General features: G+C 39.4%; 1 non-coding gene across 1 annotated transcript; it reads left to right on the top strand.

Annotated features, from left to right (window-relative positions):
* Nucleotides 1-5,087: 5,087 nt before the first annotated feature.
* On the top strand, nt 5,088-5,194 carry LOC141670156 (small nucleolar RNA R71). The gene has a single exon (XR_012554399.1). It is a non-coding gene; the product is annotated as a small nucleolar RNA R71 (small nucleolar RNA).
* The last annotated feature ends 7,257 nt before the right edge of the window (nt 5,195-12,451 follow it).

Genomic DNA, 12,451 nt, shown 5'->3' with positions numbered 1-12,451 from the left:
GCCCCGGAGATGCTCCAATGGAATTCCAACTCATCCCCCCTCCGGTCTGTGGTATACCCTTTCATGCTCCTCAGGCCATCTCCACTGATAGGTGTCGTCAAGGTTAAAGGCAAGCCTAAGGGCACCATCTACCTTGGCATCTGTGTATTTCTCCTGGACCTCTCTATGAACCGCCCCACACTCGTACCTAGTCCCCGGGGCGGTGAAGAACTTCCTATCCATCTCATCCTCATTATAAGGCTCCCGGCCTCCCAAACCATCCGGGCCCCCATATGCCTCGGATAAATCTCTGTAATAAAAGCTCATGGGCTTGGGATTCACTCGGCACTGGACAAAATATTCATCTACATCCTCCCACGACCCATCCGGATTCGATAAGGTACCCCCGGGACCTCATACTAGGGTCTGAGCTAAAACTTGTTAAGGCTGGTCAACCCGGGGAGGCATCTCTACTGAACTACAACTAGAAGAGGAAGAGGGGTAAAAGGAGTTAAGTTCACCTAACCCGACAGGACGCTCGGGATACCGATTCCTAAGAGTAGCAATACGTTTAAAACGACTACCTGGCATATACTACACGTGTCTATGTAAACGCACCCCGGAGTCAATGCCAAACCTGAACCCAACAATAAAAAAGACAAAAAACAGAAAAAGTTTAGAAACTATGCGCACACATACAACCAAACACATACACCAAGAACACACCCCGGGCCCCCCACAACTTCTTACACTACTGAAAACCCACTTATTAACATACAAAACTACCAAAATCCATGTTATTTACATAAATCAAACACAAAACCATTGAAAAAGCTATGCAATATCAATTAAACTACACGATTTTAGGTTCAAAGCAACAAAGCATTCACACTACTCGAACAAAAAACTGCACAATAACGAAGCAAAACTCGCACAAAAGGGCTGCATGCATCGCAAAAACGAATGAAAAAGAAACGAAACAAGAAAGTAAAAGATCAAGGCACTTACCAAGTAACAGGAGAAAGAAATGCGGCTTCAAAAAATCTCTGCAAGATTTCTCAGGTTTCTCTCTCTTTCTCTCTTTATCGCTCCGTGGAATTATCTGCGTAAAAGAAAAAGGAAGGAGGAGAGGCACTATTTATAGAGAAGAGAAAGACAGGTGAAAGGGTTTTTGAAGAAGAAATTAACCCCCCGCCCACGTGGCAGAACCCAATTAGCCCCAAAAAGTAACTGCACAGCAGTTATTATATGAACTGTCACGTAATCATTACGTGGGCGCGTCTTTTTAGGAGAAAAAGGGGGGGGGAATAAAAAACTGTACACTCAAAAGATACGCATAAAACGTGTATATCTTTGACCCCGGCTGGAATCCCAACAGCCGCCTGACATCCCAGATCCGCAGCAACAGCTTTTCAGAGTCCGGGCAAATCGAATGGGTATCATCCCCACTTGACCCCGGGGTTGGGGGGCAGCAAAACAAATCAAAGCCCCAAAACCTTTCTAAGCATTTCAAGGAATCCCACCTTAAAGCTCAAGTCCAATGACTAACCAAGTCAACCCCGGAGTCTCATCCCCATTTGACCCCGGGGTTAGGGGACAGCAAATCAAACAACCCCCACAATTTGGCAAAGGCGTCGTGGCTCAAAGGCAATTACTCTACTCCCCCATCCGGGTAAACCCGCATAAGGGAGTGGGGGGCAAATGATAGCCCATAAATAATTCAGGCCCAAGTGAAGAAGCTCAGGGCCCAAATACAAGATCCCAGGACATGTGGCGGCATCACCACCGTCCAGGTTCCCGAGATCCAGAACATTCCTACATTCCGGATCTGACAGTACTCTGACGGATTCAGCATTGACCTTGAGGAGCCCTGGACACGTGGCAGCATCACCACCGTCCAGGTACCCGGGATCCAAGGCGTTCCTACGGTCCGGATATGATAGTACTCTGACGCATCCCAGGCGTCCAGATGCCCTACAGTCCACAAGGCTAACCTACGGTCCAGATGAAAAGGGACAAACCCCTAAACCCTAGGAAGAGGCCTATAAAAGGTAGAACAAAAGGAAGATTACAGGTTACAAGCTTTTATACTCTCTCTCTCACACATATACTTACATGCACACACGTACTCCTCACAAACATATCTGCATAATCCCAACTTCGCCCTTCTTCCCCTCAAAAACCCTTTCTCATCCTCACGCCGGAGGTGCCGCGGGGACGCCACCCCCCTCCGGTTCTGTTTTGTAGGTTCCCACCCTACAGCTACACCGCACACGGCCGCCGTCACAGCCTAAAAAGAGTTTGAGTTCGGGCCCTACAAGGAGAAGGCCCCGGGGTGATCTGGGATTATCAACCCCCACCTTGGATTTTTCCACCTCGAGACCCTTACTAGAGACCTTGTGCCAAAGAATGATGCCTTGTCGCGCCATAAAGTGACATTTCTCCCAATTGAGAACCAGATTGGTCTCAATGCACCTTTTCAGCACTAAACCAAGATTATGCAAGCATTCATCATAAGAAGTTCCAAAGACAGAGAAATCATCCATGAGCACTTCTATATTATTTCCAATCATATCAGCGAAGATAGCCATCATGCATCTCTGAAATGTGGCTGGTGCACCACATAGCCCAAAAGACACTCTTTTGAAGGCAAAAGTTCCAAAAAGACAAGTGAAGGTAGTCTTTTCTTGATCTTCTGGAGAAATACAAATCTGATTATAACCGGAATAGCCATCCAGAAGACAGTAGTACTCATGCCCAACCAATCTATCAAGCATCAAATCAATAAAAGAAATAGGGAAGTGATCTTTCCTTGTAGCTTTGTTCAGCTTCCTGTAATCCATGCAAACTCTCCATCCCATGATTGTTCGAGTATGAATGAGCTCATTCTTTTCATTAGCAACCACAGTGATACCTCCTTTCTTCGACACACTGAATCGGGCTCACCCAAGAACTATTAGAAATGGGATAAATGATCCTTGCATCTAGCCACTTGAGAATTTCCTTCTTCACCACCTCTTTCATGATCGGATTTAGCTTTCTCTGTTGCTCAATAGTAGGCTTGCTTCCTTCATCTAGCAGAATTTTGTGCATACAATAAGATGGGCTGATTCCCTTGATATCTGCTATATTCCATACAATTGCCGATTTGAACTCTCTAAGAATTCTCAAAAACTTTTCCTCATAACTGCCTGAAAGGTCAGATACAATAATAACAGGCAAAGTAGATGCATCACCTAAAAATGCATACCTCAAATGTTCAGGCAAAGGTTTAAGCTCAAGTGTAGGAGCTTCCTCAATAGATGGCTTGAGGCACTTTGGAGAATTTTTCACATCTTCCAAACCAAGATATTCAAAAGGCATTTCCAATCTTCGCTTCCAAGGAGAAGCATTCAAATATTGTAACCGCTCATCACTTACATCATCTTCACTATCAGAATCCCCCATTAAGGCTTCTCTGAGGCATCTGATTTTAGCATATGATCCAATTCTGAAGTAACCACAGATTCGACCAATTCCACCTTAAAGCATTCCTCTTCATCAGTAGGGAATTTCATGGCATTAAAAACATTGAAGGTCACATCCTGATCCTGAACTCACATAGTGAGCTCACCCTTCTGCACATCAATCAAGGTTCGACCAGTAGCCAAAGAACGGTCTTCCCAAGATTATGGGAATCTTCTTATCCGCCTCGAAATCAAGAATAACAAAGTCAACAGGAAAGATGAGTTTATCCACCTTGACCAATACATCATTCATAATTCCTCGTGGATATGTAATAGAGCGATCGGCCAACTACAAGGACATATATGTAGGCTTTGGATCAGGTAAACCCAACTTCTTGAAGATAGATAAGGGAATCAGATTGATGCTAGCTCCCAAGTCACATTAGCATTTATCGAATGACGCTTTTCTAATAGTACAAGGAATAATAGAGCTTCTCGGATCTTAAGCTTTGGAGGCAACTTTTGTTGCATCAAAGCACTGCATTCCTCCGTGAGGGCAATGGTCTCTAAGTCATCGAGCTTCACTTTCCGAGAGAGAATACCTTTCATGAACTTCGCATAACTAGGCATTTTTCAAGAGCTTCAGCGAAAGGTATGTTGATGTGAAGTTTTTGAAAACTTCTAGGAACTTAGCAAATTGCTTATCCATCTTTTGCTTTTACAGCCTCTTAGGAAAATGAGGTGGAGGATAGACCTGTTTTCCCCTATATTACCCTCAGGAGGAGTGTTGACAACAGCTGTCTTCCTTGGTTCCACTTCTGCTTCCTTCTGTACATCTTCTTCAGCCACAACTTCAGATTCTGAAACTTGACAATTTTTGGGATTCGCAACCTTTCCAGACCTCAATGTAATTGCCTTAACCTGCTCCTTAGCTTCCCTCTTTCCTGGAACTTCAGTATCATTAGGGAGTGTACCAGGTTTTCGATTCAGCAAGGCATTATCAATCTACCCAATTTTATTCTCCAAGGTCTTGATAGAAACTGCTTGGCTTTTGCACATGAGCCTTAACTCCTCCAATTCAGATTTTTCATTAGATTGTGGTAGCTGCTGAAGTTGGAGTTGTTTCCTTGGTGCATATTGCGGTTGTTGAAAACCAGGAGGGTTATATTGCTTTGTTGCATATGGCTGATAAGGCTGTTGCACCGTATTCTGATTGATGCTCCAGCTGAAGTTAGGATAATTGCGGTTGTTGGGATGATAAGTGGCTGGAGCTTGCTGTTGTGACCTCTGAAAGTTGCTCACATACTGAGCTGATTCACTAGAAATAGCACAATGCTCAATCTCATGTGCGCCTGCACAAAGTTCACAAACACTAGAAATTTGATTAACTCTATAATTAGCCAAAATCCACTTTCATCGTTAAAGCTTGAAGTTGAGCAGCTATAGTAGTAGCTGTATCCACTTCCAAAATTCCTGCTACCTTGCCTTGCGACATTCTCTGAGTTGGATTCTGGTATTCATTAGCTGCCATTAGCTCAATCAACTCATAAGCTTCATCGTAGCTTTTGGCCCATAAGGCTCTACCTGACGCTGTATCGAGCATGAGTCTAGACTCTCCGCCCAAACCATTGTAGAAAAAAATATATGATCATCCAATCAGGCATGCCATGGTAAGGACACTTCCTAAGCATCTCTTTGTAACGATCCCAAGCCTCACACAAAGATTCTCCAGATTGCTGCGCAAACTGAGTAAGAGCATTCCTGATTACAGTTGTCTTTGCCATATGGAAGAATTTAGTGAGAAACTTTTGAGCAAGATCCTCCTATTTGGTGATAGAACCTGCTGGTAGAGAATGTAACCAACACTTAGCCTTATCCCTCAGAGAGAATGGGAAAAGCCTCAGTTTAATAGCATCTTCAAACACCCCATTAAACTTGAAATTATCACAGATCTCGATGAAATCCCTGATGTGCATGTTGGGATCTTCTATAGGAGAACCCCCAAACTGAACTGAATTCTGTATCATCTGAATCATGCTCGACTTGATCTCAAAGGTGTTAGCCAAGATGGATGGTCTGATAATGATGGACCGAATATCATTGATCTTAGGCTGAGAATAGTCCATCAAAGCCTTCAGATTTGCTGCTTGATCTCCCATCTCAACTAGTGCTTCTTCCTCAACTTTCTGTACTTCTTCAAAAACTTCCGGAGCTGCTATGACTTCTTCCTCGGCTTGATCCAGGGTTCTCTTACAAGACCGAGAACGCGTATCCATACACACTCGCTAGAGTACCTGAAACACGATAAGGAAACAAGTAAGTAACAATGTCCGAGTCAATGAACTTTAACGACCACTGATGACAAACAAAAAAACTAAAAATTAACTCCGAGTCCCCGGTAGCGGCTCCAAGAACTTGTAAGGACGAAAACACGCGCTACTAATACACGCAAGTACACGCGTTCACAAGTAATATAGAATTCTTTCTAGTTCGTTCCCCAAGAGACTTTTTTGGTTAACTTAAGATTTATGCACTTATGCAACAATGATATGGTTATTATTCAATGCTAATACGAATAACAATTTGGTTTTGTTTATAATTAAGATATTAACTAATCATAAAATTAACTAAGAGAATAAAGGTTGATTTACTATATGAGACAAACATGGGATTCTAACTTTATTAAATACTTCATTCAAAGTCATTATTCTTAACCTTAGCATGCAATGGTGATGACAACTAATCAGATAACATGAAAGTAGTAAATGCCAACTTTCCTCGCACGAATACCCTACTACCAGACATCCACAAAAGAGATAGAAGCTGAATAGACACCAAGTATGTTGAGACCCTATATGTCTATAGAATTTGACAACATAAAGGTTTAATGTGCAAGTTATCTATCATGATTACATAGGGCAAGTAAGATGGTTAAAATTACCTACGAATCATGTAAAATAAATACATGAACCTATGCTAGCATGGCAAGTTCTAAACCTCTAAATTCACCGTCGCTTCATTAGAGATTAACATGTTATCTTATATGTTCATGACGCACATAAGATGAATAAGCACAACCAATACTAGGATATCATACAATCACCACACATTAAGATATCAAAACAAGATTAATTATTGAAATCCATAAATAAATCCGTTAGAAACCCACGTTAATGATTAGTTTATAACCGAACTCATCATCATCGTGGGTTCCGATGAAAGCATGGTATAATAAACTAGGACTTGATAAAATGAATAATAAACAAAGTACGTAATCCAGAGTAATAGGTTTAACAAATAAAAAACGAGCATCCAAGATTACAACTTGAAACAAAAAATAACAAGAATAAACTAGATCTTCTTCGCCTTCGTTGAATTATGCTATAGGTCTTCTCGTCGACTTCTCCTTAAGCTCTGTTGTGAAAAGACGTCTTCAAATAATATTTATATATCAGACCAATTAATCCAGAAGCCCAGAAAAACCATCGTCTATTTTGAAAAAGGATTCTGAAATCCCGACCTGGCGCGGCCGCGCGCTTCACCAGCGCGGACGCACTGTCATTCTGCTTCTCTGGCGCGGGCACGCGCTAGCACAGCGCGGGCGCGCTGACATTCTGGAAAAACTGATTTGCTTTATTTTAATTGCTAGTTCTTGATGGCATTCCACAAGCATTTATTCACGACACCTTCCTAACACCATTTGAGCACAAAAGCAATGCTAAATCTCCTCGATCCCTTATATATGCCTGAAATGCAAAACACTACAAAAACACAAATAACTTGAGTACAAAACATCAATTTGAAACTTTATGAAGTGTTATAAGTGGATATAAATGTGACTTAACAAGGGGTGGAAAGGAAAAACATATCTCTTATTGAAGCTGCAAAAACAATGATAGAAGAATCAAAACTACCAACATATTTTTGCGCAGAAGCTGTAAATACTGCATGCTACACTCAAAATATTTCTTTGATTAATCAAGCAAAATGCATGATACCCTACAAATTATTCAAGAACAGGAAGCCAACATTAAATTTTCTTCATGTCTTTGGCTGTAAATGCTATATCTTAAGGAATTAAACTAATCAACATGGAAAGTTTGATGCCAAAGCTGATGAGGGAATTTTGTTGGATATGAAGTTGGAAAAGCATACATAGTCTACAATCTAAGAACCAACATTGTTATGGAATCTGTACATGTCGTGTTTGATGATAAGAAGATTGAAGGGCTGCAAGATGGAGATTTCCATGAAAGCCTCAAATTTGATAATGTTGAGATGATTTGTGATGATGAAGGTGATCAAGAACCAATGTCTAAGGACAATGAAGATAAATCTACAACTATTGAAGCACACAATTCAAAATTCGTCAAAAGACCAAGTGCGTCATCCGTTGAAAGACAATCTGCATCATCCGTCAAAAGGCAAAGTGTTGTGCAAGACATGCCTGGACTATAACAAGACTAAGTCAAATTGACAACCCTAAGTAAGTTATATTGTAATCTAAGTTTTTATTTTGTATTATATCATTCAAGTCTGTAAAAATGTTCTAGGGCAGACCAGAGTCTTTTTCTGTAAACAGTATCAAGCCTAAGAATTCTATCTGGAAGAAGATCAAGAAGATCATGCCTCAGAAGAATTATGAAGAAGCTTGGAGTTGAATAAATCTATTTTGAGAAAAATATTCTAAGTCAAGATCTCTACAAGTCACAGATTAAGTGCTATAAATAAGTCATTCGAGAACTCTAGAATGACTTATAGAGAAGTTAGGAAAGCTACTAGAGAACTCAGAGATATCGAGCCAAATTGAAGACATGAAGATTGGAGATATCGACAAGTCATTTCTTCACTAGAGAACTCTAGAGATATCGACAAGTGAAAATATCACTAGAGATCTCTGAGATATTGTTAAGTCCATTTGCCACTAGAGACTCAGAGATATCGATAAGCCAAAGTGAAGACATGAAGATGAGAGATCTCGACAAGCTTAATTCTCATATAGAGAACTCAGAGACCTTTACAAATCAAAACAACTATAGAGTGATTAGAGATCTCGATAATTCAATATACTTATCGAGATGTCAAGTTCTCTATATATAAAACTGGAGATCTTGAGGTAAATCTTGAAGTACAAATTGCAGACCAGTTCAATATCCAAGATTATCAAGCAACAAACAATCTAATCAGTTGGATTGACAAGTCTACAAAAGCAGCTTGAAGAGTACAAGATCAAGGGCCAAGATTAACTGACAGAGCAAAGTCACAGGCTTGCAAGATTAGCAAAGATACACTAAGCCATAAATAGAAAGATTTGGTTATCCAAAAATAGGGTTAGTACATGTTGTTGCATGTTGTGTAATAACTAGTGTTTACTGTTCTATAAAGTAAACACTGGATGCTTTGTTATAAGTAACAATTTAGATCACAAAAATCTTGTATTCTCTCAAGGAAGAAGCTAAGCTCTTTATTAACAAAGAGCCTAGAAATTTTATAGCAAGACATTCTTAATTTTAATATAAAATTAAGTGAGTTTTGAAAGATCTGTGTTATAATTGTTTTATGTTTAAACTTCAGCTTTAACACATTTTACTACAAAATTTAATTTACTTTGTTCATCATCATTCATAAATCAAGAAAAGCATAAAAACATAAAAACACATTCACCCCCCTCTGTGTGATATTCAATACCTAATAAGTGGTATTGGAGCGAAATCTGAAAGTAAACAGATTCAAGATCTTGGAAGAATGAATACACAGAAAATCAGTAGCATCAAAATCCCTACTTTTTATAAGACTAACTACACTCTATGGAAGAAGAAAATGTTGCTGTTTGTTAGGATGGCCAATCCACTTTACATCCAGATTCTCAAGAATGGGCCCTCCACTCCTATGGTGAGAGTTGAGGAAACTACAGATGGAGATATGGTCATTCCAGCTCATTATGCTCTTAAAGATCCTTCAGAATACAGTGACCCTGAGAAAGAGAAAGTTTCCCTAGATAGTGGATTACAACTTATCTTAATAGAGTCACTAAATAATGTAATATACAACAACATTGTTGTTAGGAATATGTGTATTAGTTTGATGATAAGTTCAGCAAAACACTTAAGTAGAAATCTAGTGTTTGTAGCCTCAACGAATAAGACCATCTTGGTTATCCGTTGAAGGAGTAGCCTTACTTAGCAATAAGTTTGGTATTGTAGCACATCTCACTCTCTGATTTCAAGCTGTAATTCTTAGATGTTGTTAGGAGATAATCAGTCATGTTGACTACTAATGGATGTACAAATAGGAGGGCTAATTGTAAATATTTCATGCCTTGTAATTTTGTATAAGTGAAGAAGTGTCAATGGATATTGAAGACCTTCAACGGATAAGAAACTAAGCTTCAACGGATGTCTCTAATGCTTCAACGGATAATATCCATCAACGGATAAGTGCTTCAACGGATAAAGCTTCAACTGCTAGAGCATCAACGGATAAAGCTGTCACACCCCCAACTTAAATAGCGAAATAAATATAGCTATTACATCATTTTAATGAAGGATACACAACCAATCCAAGATCTTACAGTTTAGGGTTTGGAACAGCCCATCACTACCAGCTATTACATCTGATTACAAATACCGAATCCTCACAGCGATTATTACTTATTCTACCTGAGCTCGAACATAAGCATCAGCATCACAGGTCTTACGGGCAGTCTGCTTGAATCTAACCATAGCTGCTAGCTGTAATATAAGGGTAAAGCAAGAAGTGAGCCAAAAGCTCAACAAGTGCTAACAGTACAACGCAAAACATAAATCGAGATATACCTTTAGGAATGACAATGGAAAGACATAATCAATGATAACGAGAGATAAAACTTATGTGAGTTGGCATCATTTTGCTTGCATCAAAACAAATTTTAAAAATCATTCTTAATCAAAATCATTTTATGACGCTACGGATTACAGCCGGTGATCAGCCGCGAAGTAATCCCGAACCTCGCTGGGTTCTAAAACATTATTGGGAATCCCTAGGCAACTTTTAAGCCTAATATAAGTATGGAAAGGACTCGCGTCTCAGTCCAGATCCACCATTCAAAGAAAACATTTATCCCCCTTTGGGACTGAAAAATCCACATTTTAATCATTTTAAAAACTGATGCCGATTTATGACAAAATCTCTTTCGACTGTAATCATTTTTATCAAGGGATTATAGATCAACTTGAAACACTGGAAATATGACACTAAATCTCAGGGCCATGATCCACTAGACTTTACTATATTAGGGTAATTGAGAGGTTTCCATAAACAAGAACTTTGACAAGGAAATTGAGCAAGGCTATTGGATAATATGAAAGAGTAATGCCAAACTAGGCTTAAAGCAATGGTTGTAGACAAGGTATAGGTATTAGAACATCAGGAAGATAAGCATCACTGGTTCCAATAGGATAGAGGTGTTAAAATATAAAGAAAGTGATCATCAGCTCAAGATATAACAGGGTATCAAGCTTTAGGGTAAGGATAGGGTTATCAAACAATCATGAATGAATTTAAGAAATGATTGGCTTTTAGGTATCAAGATAAAGTTTCTATCGAGGTTATTTCAAGAGTTGAATCAAAGCATCAGGGTGCAATATCAAGATTTCTCAGGGATCAATAGCATGATAATCAAAAGGATCAATAAAGTATTATAACAAATCTCTATTTTATCATGGCATTAAACTATCATGAAAGACTTTTGAACTACTTGCAATACGTACTCGAGGGTTCATGGCATCTCTATGTAACTCAAAGATAAACAAAAGATACGCTTGATTTAAATATATCAAAATGACTCAGGATAATTGCATCGATATATATATGAACTGTTTACAGTAGATACGAAGGTCAAGTTGAATCACTTGCCTTGAGATAGACTGGTCTGGTCTGACTGGTAGGAGCAACAACCGGAGCTTCACTCGACTTTTATGGCAAGTTTTCCCTCGTCTCGAGATCCTACATAAATAATAATAATCCTCATTATAATATATTCTTACCATCTTAACCTATTTACAACCCGAAATTAAACATGGATGGCACTTAGGCCTATACGCACTTAATTCATATCCACCATTATATTTTCAAATGTACACACGTAGCCACATAATCACATATCGTATATTAATACCAAATAACATCATATACACCATAATGCCACACTAGGCTTGGATGATCTCGACTCACCACTTAAGTCACTTGGTCACTAACTAAACAAAGTCTTCAAATTTGGGCTTCCTAACTCAATGTGCCTTTCCTAAATTATCCAAAACCTATTGACCCTCACTTGTGCCTTTTGCTCTACTGACCTTATACTATCTTACAACTATGGTGGTCGACCTAATACTCACTTCTAAGTGTTCTAAAGCTATGTGATAAGTGAAAGTGCTCACTGGTGCAAATTTCAGAATGGTAACTAAGGTTTCTTGAGTGCATTAGACACTCTTAAACTACAAGTTTTTCTTCAAAATTTTTACACAAGACTCTCCTGACCTAAGGGCATCTCACAAGCTTGATGTGGCTCAAAGGCCTGGCTTGGGCCTTCTTGGGCCTAAGCTAAAAGTCCAAGGTTCCCCTGTTTTTCTGGGCAGAAAATGCCCTGACTTGAATTAACTTGTGACACATGGTTCTAGCTCATATCCTATGAACTATGGTTGGAAAAACTTCTCTGACATACCCTCTAACTAAGGCCCAATTGGGCCTAATGAGGGCCTACCCATGACATGGCCAAATCTCCCTATTTCTAAGTTGCAACAAAACTGCCCCCTGCTGGACAGATTTTGTTATTCTACTTGTGCACCTAACCAATTGACATGCAAACCTCCAACCAACTCCTAAAACCTATTATATACTCCCCATACTAACTTCTGGTAGCTTGGGCTTCAAAGTGCACATCAATGACATGGTCAAAACTCACTCTAAACCTCAGGGTACTAAACTGATTTTTCTGCAGAAACTATAACTCTCATTTTTCCAAGGCTTTGACTTGACAAACCTATCTA

This window comes from Apium graveolens, chromosome 6 (genome assembly GCF_009905375.1).
Source record: "Apium graveolens cultivar Ventura chromosome 6, ASM990537v1, whole genome shotgun sequence".
NCBI lineage: Eukaryota > Viridiplantae > Streptophyta > Magnoliopsida > Apiales > Apiaceae > Apium > Apium graveolens.
The sequence above is the reverse complement of the archived record's forward strand: the minus strand, read 5'-3'. Positions and strand labels throughout refer to the sequence as shown.